This window comes from Myotis davidii, unplaced genomic scaffold, assembly GCF_000327345.1.
Source record: "Myotis davidii unplaced genomic scaffold, ASM32734v1 scaffold356, whole genome shotgun sequence".
Lineage (NCBI taxonomy): Eukaryota > Metazoa > Chordata > Mammalia > Chiroptera > Vespertilionidae > Myotis > Myotis davidii.
Genome location: NW_006288188.1, coordinates 1,061,876 through 1,068,758, shown reverse-complemented (window position 1 = coordinate 1,068,758; position 6,883 = coordinate 1,061,876). Strand labels below are relative to the sequence as shown.

Sequence of the window (6,883 nt, the reverse complement as noted above, 5' to 3'; positions counted from 1 at the left end):
CGTGTGTCTATGGATATATAATGCATATAGAGTAAGCAATGCTATATAACACTGCATAAGTTTAACATATACAATATAATGATTTGATATATGTATTATGAAATGATTGTCACATAATTACATTCTTTCTTCCCTTATGATGAGAAGTTTGAAGACCTTAGCAACTTTCAAATACATATATCTAATATTATTAACTATAGTCATCAAGCCAGGCACTATTTTAAGTACTTTTCATATATTAACTCACTTAGTTGTCCCAATGCCCTATGATTATATACTATTATTACCCATGATTATTACCCATGATTTATCAGTGAGAAATTGAAGCACAGAGTAAATATTTAGTAGTATTTACTATGACTTAAGTGAGGTTTTTTTACTTCCTGCTTAAATTATTTTGAAATAATGAAAAAATGTAATAATTAATTTTATATAAAAGTAATAAAAACTGAAATCTCACCACGTTAATTATTTAAAGATTAGATTGCTTGCAATAGTTTGCTATTACAAATGACATAGCAATGAACTTTGTTGTAATTGAATCTTTGTCCATCGTCCCTATTATTTCCTACAGATAAATTCTAGAAATGCTGCTTCAAAGAATAGGTACAAAATTTGGATAAATTTTGCTAAATTGTCCATTTTTTTATCTACCTACGATAATTATATTTCTTCTACAAACTTTTTTCGATTTTTTTCTTATTCGTTTGTGAGAACTCATACATTTAGAGGATTAGTCATTTGTTTTATATAAAATTAAACTTTCATCTTTTACAGTGTGCTTATAAATTTTTCCCCCCATATATTTTTTATATAATTAAATCAATCTTTTCTTTATGATTTCTGCCTTTGGTACTATGCTTGAAATGGGAATCATTCTAATAGTCCATGAACATTTACTTCAAGTCATTTTTTTCTAGTACTTTTTTTGTTTTACACTACAACTTTTATTTCCATTTGGAAATTTTGGGTACTGAGTAGACAGAAGATATCTTTTTAACCTAGTAGTTATCCAAATTTCCCACCACTTTATATTGAATAATCAATGAGTACAAGTAATAGAATAGTAGTGTTTAAGCAATTTTTCCATTTTCATGTAGCAGCTAATTATATAATATACTTATAGTTGTGTCTCACTATTTGGGAACTAATTTTTAAGTAAGATATTCTAAAGAAAAAGGTCTGAGGAGTTCTGCTTATAAATGCTCCTCACCCAACTTTTTTCACTGATTTAGAGGAAAAATGAATAACACATATTTCAACGAACAGATGATCATTTCTGGCACACATGCTATATTTAATTTTTTAAAAGAATTCATTAAAGTAGGATTTAGATTCTATTGAAACTCAAGTTGAATCCTACACTAAAGCAGAAAGCTTGGCATGTTTTCAAATTCACTTCAACCCTAAAATGAGATCTAAAATTTGATGTCAAACATTTTCAGAATAGCCTTAAAATATCCCCTTTTTAAAAATTATCTGTACATGTCACCACTGATATTTGGTTTTTAGGCAAATATCTGTAAATCTCACATGATCTCTGCTCAATTAACCTGCCAACATTCTCTTACATAACAGTACTACACTATAAAATAGAGTTCTGTGATTTCCAGGTAAAGTGTTTTAACACTGCTTTCTCACCCAAGCTGTACAAATCAATGGCCCATAAGTTATTTTCATGTTTTTATAATAAGGTACTGTCTCTCTGTTTTAATTTTAACTTCTTGATTCAAATAAACAAAAACATGGATGTTTAATGCACACGCATACAAATCACTCCCCTATGTACCCCTTAGAACAAATACCCATCTTATCTTTAAAAAGAACTTTGAGTAATATGTATGAAATAGGAACATAAAAAATTTTATCTTTTTATTCATTAACTAGAGGCCCAGTGCCCAAAATATTGTGCACTCAGAGGGGAGGGTCCCCTCAGCCCAGCCTGTGCTCTCTTGCAGTCTGGGACCCCTCGGGGGATGTCCATCTTCTGGCTTAGGCCCGCTGCCCGGGGGATTGGGCCTAAGCTGGCAGTCAGACATCCCTCTGGCACCCCAGGAGCCTTCGGGGGATGTCCACTTGCCAGGAGGGAGCAGGCCTAAGCTGCAGTCGGACATCCTTAGCACTGCTGAGGAGGCAGGAGAGGCTCCCGCCACCACCGCTGTGCTGGCAGCCATCAGCCTGGCTTGTGGCTGAGCAGAGCTCCCCCTGTGGGAGCGTACTGACCATCAGGGGGCAGCTCATGCATTGAGGATCTGCCTCCTGGTGGTCAGTGTGTGTCATAGTGACCAGTCATTCCCAGTTGTTCTGCTGTTAGGGTCAATTTGCATATTACCCTTTTATTATATAGGATTCTCCTTTGATACTATATACTTTCATTATATTCTTGAAAGTTTATTTCTATATTTTTCTTCTCTGGTACATAAAAAAACATTTAATCACAAATTTAGAATTAAAAGAAATCAAAGCCTATCCACTACATATTTAAAGTAGTGTATAGGAGAAAAATACGTAATCTAAAAATATAGACATTACTATACAATTTTAAATTATACAAGTAAATACTACATTATGTGTCTTTGATACTAGTGAAATTTCTAATTTATATTTGTTTTTATTAGATCAGTGAACATATAAATAATTCAAGATGCTCAGGGGAAAAAACATGCCAAGCTTATAGTTTAGTGAAATACGTAAAATATCAACATTAAAAAAATGTTCCCTGCACTGGCTGGTTGCTCGCTCAGTGGTTAGAGCGTTGGCCCTCACACCAAAGGGTGGAGAGTTCAATTACCAGTCAAGGGCACATTCCTTGGTTGTGGGTTGTATCCCAGCCCCAGTCAAGGGCGTGTGGGAGGCTTCCTCCCTCCCTTCTACTCTGTCTGAAAATCAATAGGAAAAAAAATCGTGTGAGGATTAAAAATAAAAAAAAAAGTAAGCAGAGTTAGGGGTCAGCAACTATTTCACAAAGGAAATTGTTGGGAAAAAATAATAAAATAAAATGTTCCCTTATTTAAAAAAATCAAAACCAAGTAATTTTCCATAGATTAGCCAATAGGGATAAGAAAACAATGAAAAAAAGGCTTTTAGATTGATAAAGCACTTCACTTTTTTTAAAATGTTTTTTATTGGTTTTTTTAGAGAAGAAGGGAGAGGGATAGAGAGAAACATCAATCAGCTGCCTCCTGCACACCCCCCACTGGGAAACGAGCCTGCAAACTAGACATATGCCCTGACTGGGAATCAAACCTGTGACCTCTCGGTTCATGGGTCAATGCTCAACCACTGAGGCACACCAGCTGGGCAAGCACTTCACTTACAACACAGGGAAAAACAGGGGGAGTCAAGCATTCTTAATTTTAATTACAGATTCAAGATGGAAGTCCAACCAGAAAAACTAAGTAGAACTCTGAAAACATAAATGATCTTTTGCTGAATTATGAGGTAAAATCAACAAAAAATGATATAAAAACAACATTAACAAAGAACATCAAAAATTCCAGTACTATCAAATCTGACTTTTAAAATGAACCTATTTTACATAAGGAAGTCAATGACTTTTTAGTTTTTTCTCTCTCCTCCCCCATTCCATATAATAAAAGCGCAGCATGCAAATTGTCCCCTCGACTGAGAGTTTGTCTGGGAGTTCGACCAGGGGGCAGGGCTGGGTGGGGGAAGGGAGGGCAGCACCAGCTGGCAGTGGCAGCAGGCGACCAAGGGAAGGGAGGGAGGCACTGGCTGGCAGTTGGCAGCCCCTAGGGACCCTACCAGTACACAAATTTTGTTCACTGGGCCTCTAGTCTATCGATATAAAACCCTAATGCAAATCAACCAAACGGTGGAATGACCAGTTGCTATGATGTGCACTGACCACCAGGGGGCATAAGCTCAATGCAGGAGCTGCTCCCAGCCTGCAGGCCCTGACCAGTAGTGGTGGCAGGGGGCGAGCAGGTGGCGCCAGGCCAGCCAAGGTGGGTGTGAGTGGGGGCCCCCGATCGCCCCACAGGTGGCCCTGCAGATCGGCCCTGATCGCCAGCCAGGCCTGGGGACCCTACCTGTGCATGAATTTCATGCACCAGGCCTCTAGTACAATATAATTTACTCGAAAGTCAACAAATACTGTTAATCTTCTGGTATATTTTTCCTTACAACTTTTTTTCTGTGCATTTTGAAACATAACTCAGTTGTCATGAATTTTGTTTCCTAAATTTCTGAAAACTTTTGTAAGCTTCATTCTCATTGGCTATACACTATTTTAAACCACGGTTGGGGAGAATCTTTTTTTTTGCCAAGGGCCATTTAGATATTTATAACATCCTTCTCAGGCCATACAAAATTATCAACTTAAAAATTAGCCTGTTATATTTGGTCAAACATTTAATTATCTCAACCCTAATGCCTTGGCAGGGCCAGACCAAATGATTTTGTGGGCCTTATGGCCCCACGAGCCGATGTTCCCCGCCCCTGTTAAACAGTGGATGCAACACAGTTTATTTAACCACTCTGATATCAGCCATTTAGATGTGCAGCATTTTAGAATACTTCTTTGAGATAAAATCTGAAAAGCAGAATGAATCAAAAACTGTGAGCTTTTCAAAGCTCTTGATACAGACTGTCAAAATGTCCACAAAAAACAATGAGCCAATTTACTTATCCAACAGCAGTGCTTGAAAATACCCGCTTCATAAAAATTTAAAAAGCAATAAATTTTTTAAATATTCAATATGTTGATAATTGATTTTAGCTATGTTTAATGCTTATTAAAAAATTGGCTAGCCTGTGAACTATTCTTTTGTTGTTGTTGTTTTACATAGGTTCACTTCATTTCTAAGTTTTAATTATATAATTCCATTAACACAGATTATTAAAAATCTTTTACAAACACCTCAAAAATTTTTAAATCATTAAAAAAATCCTAAAGCATATTAGGTTGAAATGTTTATAATTATGCCTCTTAAACAGTAAATGTTTGAGAACTAGACTGAAATAAAAGTGCAGAAGACACACAGTGGAACAGAAAGAAACAAAGACTGGAGGGGGAAAAAAAACACCTATATAACAAAGATTCCTTTCATATGTGTTTATAAACTACTAGAGGTCCGGTGCATGAAATTTGTGTGGGGGCTGCGGAGGGTCCCTCAGCCCAGCCTGCACACTCTCACAATCCAGGACCCCTTGGGGTATGTCCAACTGCCAGTTTAGGCCCAATCCCTCTTGCAATCTGGGACCGCTGGCTCCTAACCACTTGCCTGCCTGCCTGCCTGATCACCCCTAACCGCTCTGCCTGCCTGATCACCCCTAACCACTCTATAACCCTGCCTGATCACGCCTAGCCGCTCTGCCTGCCTGCCTGATCGCTCTTAGTCACTCTGTCTACCTAATCACCCCTAACAGCTCTGTCTGCCTGCCTGATCACCCCTAACCTCTCTGCCTGCCTGCCTGATCGCGCTTAACCACTCGTCTGCCTGCCGGCTCAGTGTGCATTATAGCAACCGGTTGTTCTGCTGTTCAGTCAATTTGCATATTACCCTTTTATTATATAGGATAATTTTTCAGTTTAATCCTTTGTAATTTCATAAAACCTTTTCACTCAAATAGCTACTCTTTTCAATAATTCGCCAATTTTAATGAGTTTGAGTAGCCAAGAAAGTGTTTTATTTCCAAGGTCAAGAAGGATTTAACTTTGGGTGGTGGGCCCATGATGCAATGTATAGATAGATCATATATCACAGAGATACACACTTGAAGCCTATATAATCCTATCAACCAATGTCATCCCAATAAATTTAATTTAAAAATTAAAAAAATATAAATGGCTACACAGTAAAAAAATAAAATAAAAAGTAATTAAAAATTTTAATAAATCATTATATTCTATTTATTTCCCATGCATACATTAATATGCTGAATTGGTAATTCATTAAATTTAAATAATCTATTTTACACTTTTTATTTTTACCAAAGCCAGTGTAGGTCACTGAATATCATTCTAAGGTTGAAAATTAGATCATGTGAAATTAAAGCATAATATACCATATAGAACAAAATGTTCCTTCATTAAAATATACGCATTGTTAGATTTCACAGAGCAGTGGAATTACATAACGATTTTCTTCTCAAATCCTTAGAACCAAGAAATATGTAAGGACGCTAAAAATTTAAGTAAAGCAAATATAGAACATGTATACACAGTGTAACACTATAATCCTGGACATTCAGAGCCTGAAACTCAAAGTTTATGCTTTCAGTTATAGACTTTTGCTAAGTGTCCCCAATCTGATTTTCCAAGTATGCCCTCAACCCCACAACTATAAGCTCAAAGAATCTGTCTGATCAGGAACAGAAAGCAAAATCTAAGAGATCCCAAAGTGGCAAATCTTATGTGGAAAATGCTGTATGGATGCATTTAATGATATGAATCACTAAAAAAAGTTTAGCGCCACACTGAGAGATAAGAATAGGAAAGTACCTTAAGTGAATAATGAAAAACAATTAGAACACAGCGTCTTCCACACTACTTGATCACTTTTCCAGTTTTATTAAAACTGTCTTTTGAGGCAGACTGATATGATTCTATACAAGATAGACAAAGTTTACTAAAGACTTTTTCATCCAACTCTAAATAGACTCTACTTCACTATCTAGTATATAAACAATCTCACTTAACAAAAAATAGTATTGAAGTAGAGATTAAATTACCAGGATAGAAACATAAGTAAAACACTAGTGCAATTGAGTAAACAACCAAGAATTCCTGACTTCTAAAGCAAAAGGAGTAAGTGAATGCATTAACTTCTTAAATTCACAAATTAAAAACTTATCTGGTCAATAGCAAGTTGATTTTACTACTAGTAACTATTTGTTATTTTAGAATTTCTGAACTCTG

General features: G+C 36.1%; 1 protein-coding gene across 1 annotated transcript in view; it reads right to left on the bottom strand.

The window, feature by feature from the left end:
* The window catches only part of KLHL8 (kelch like family member 8), a 27,908-nt gene that overhangs the window by 19,951 nt on the left and 1,074 nt on the right, over positions 1–6,883 (bottom strand). The window lies entirely within an intron of this gene.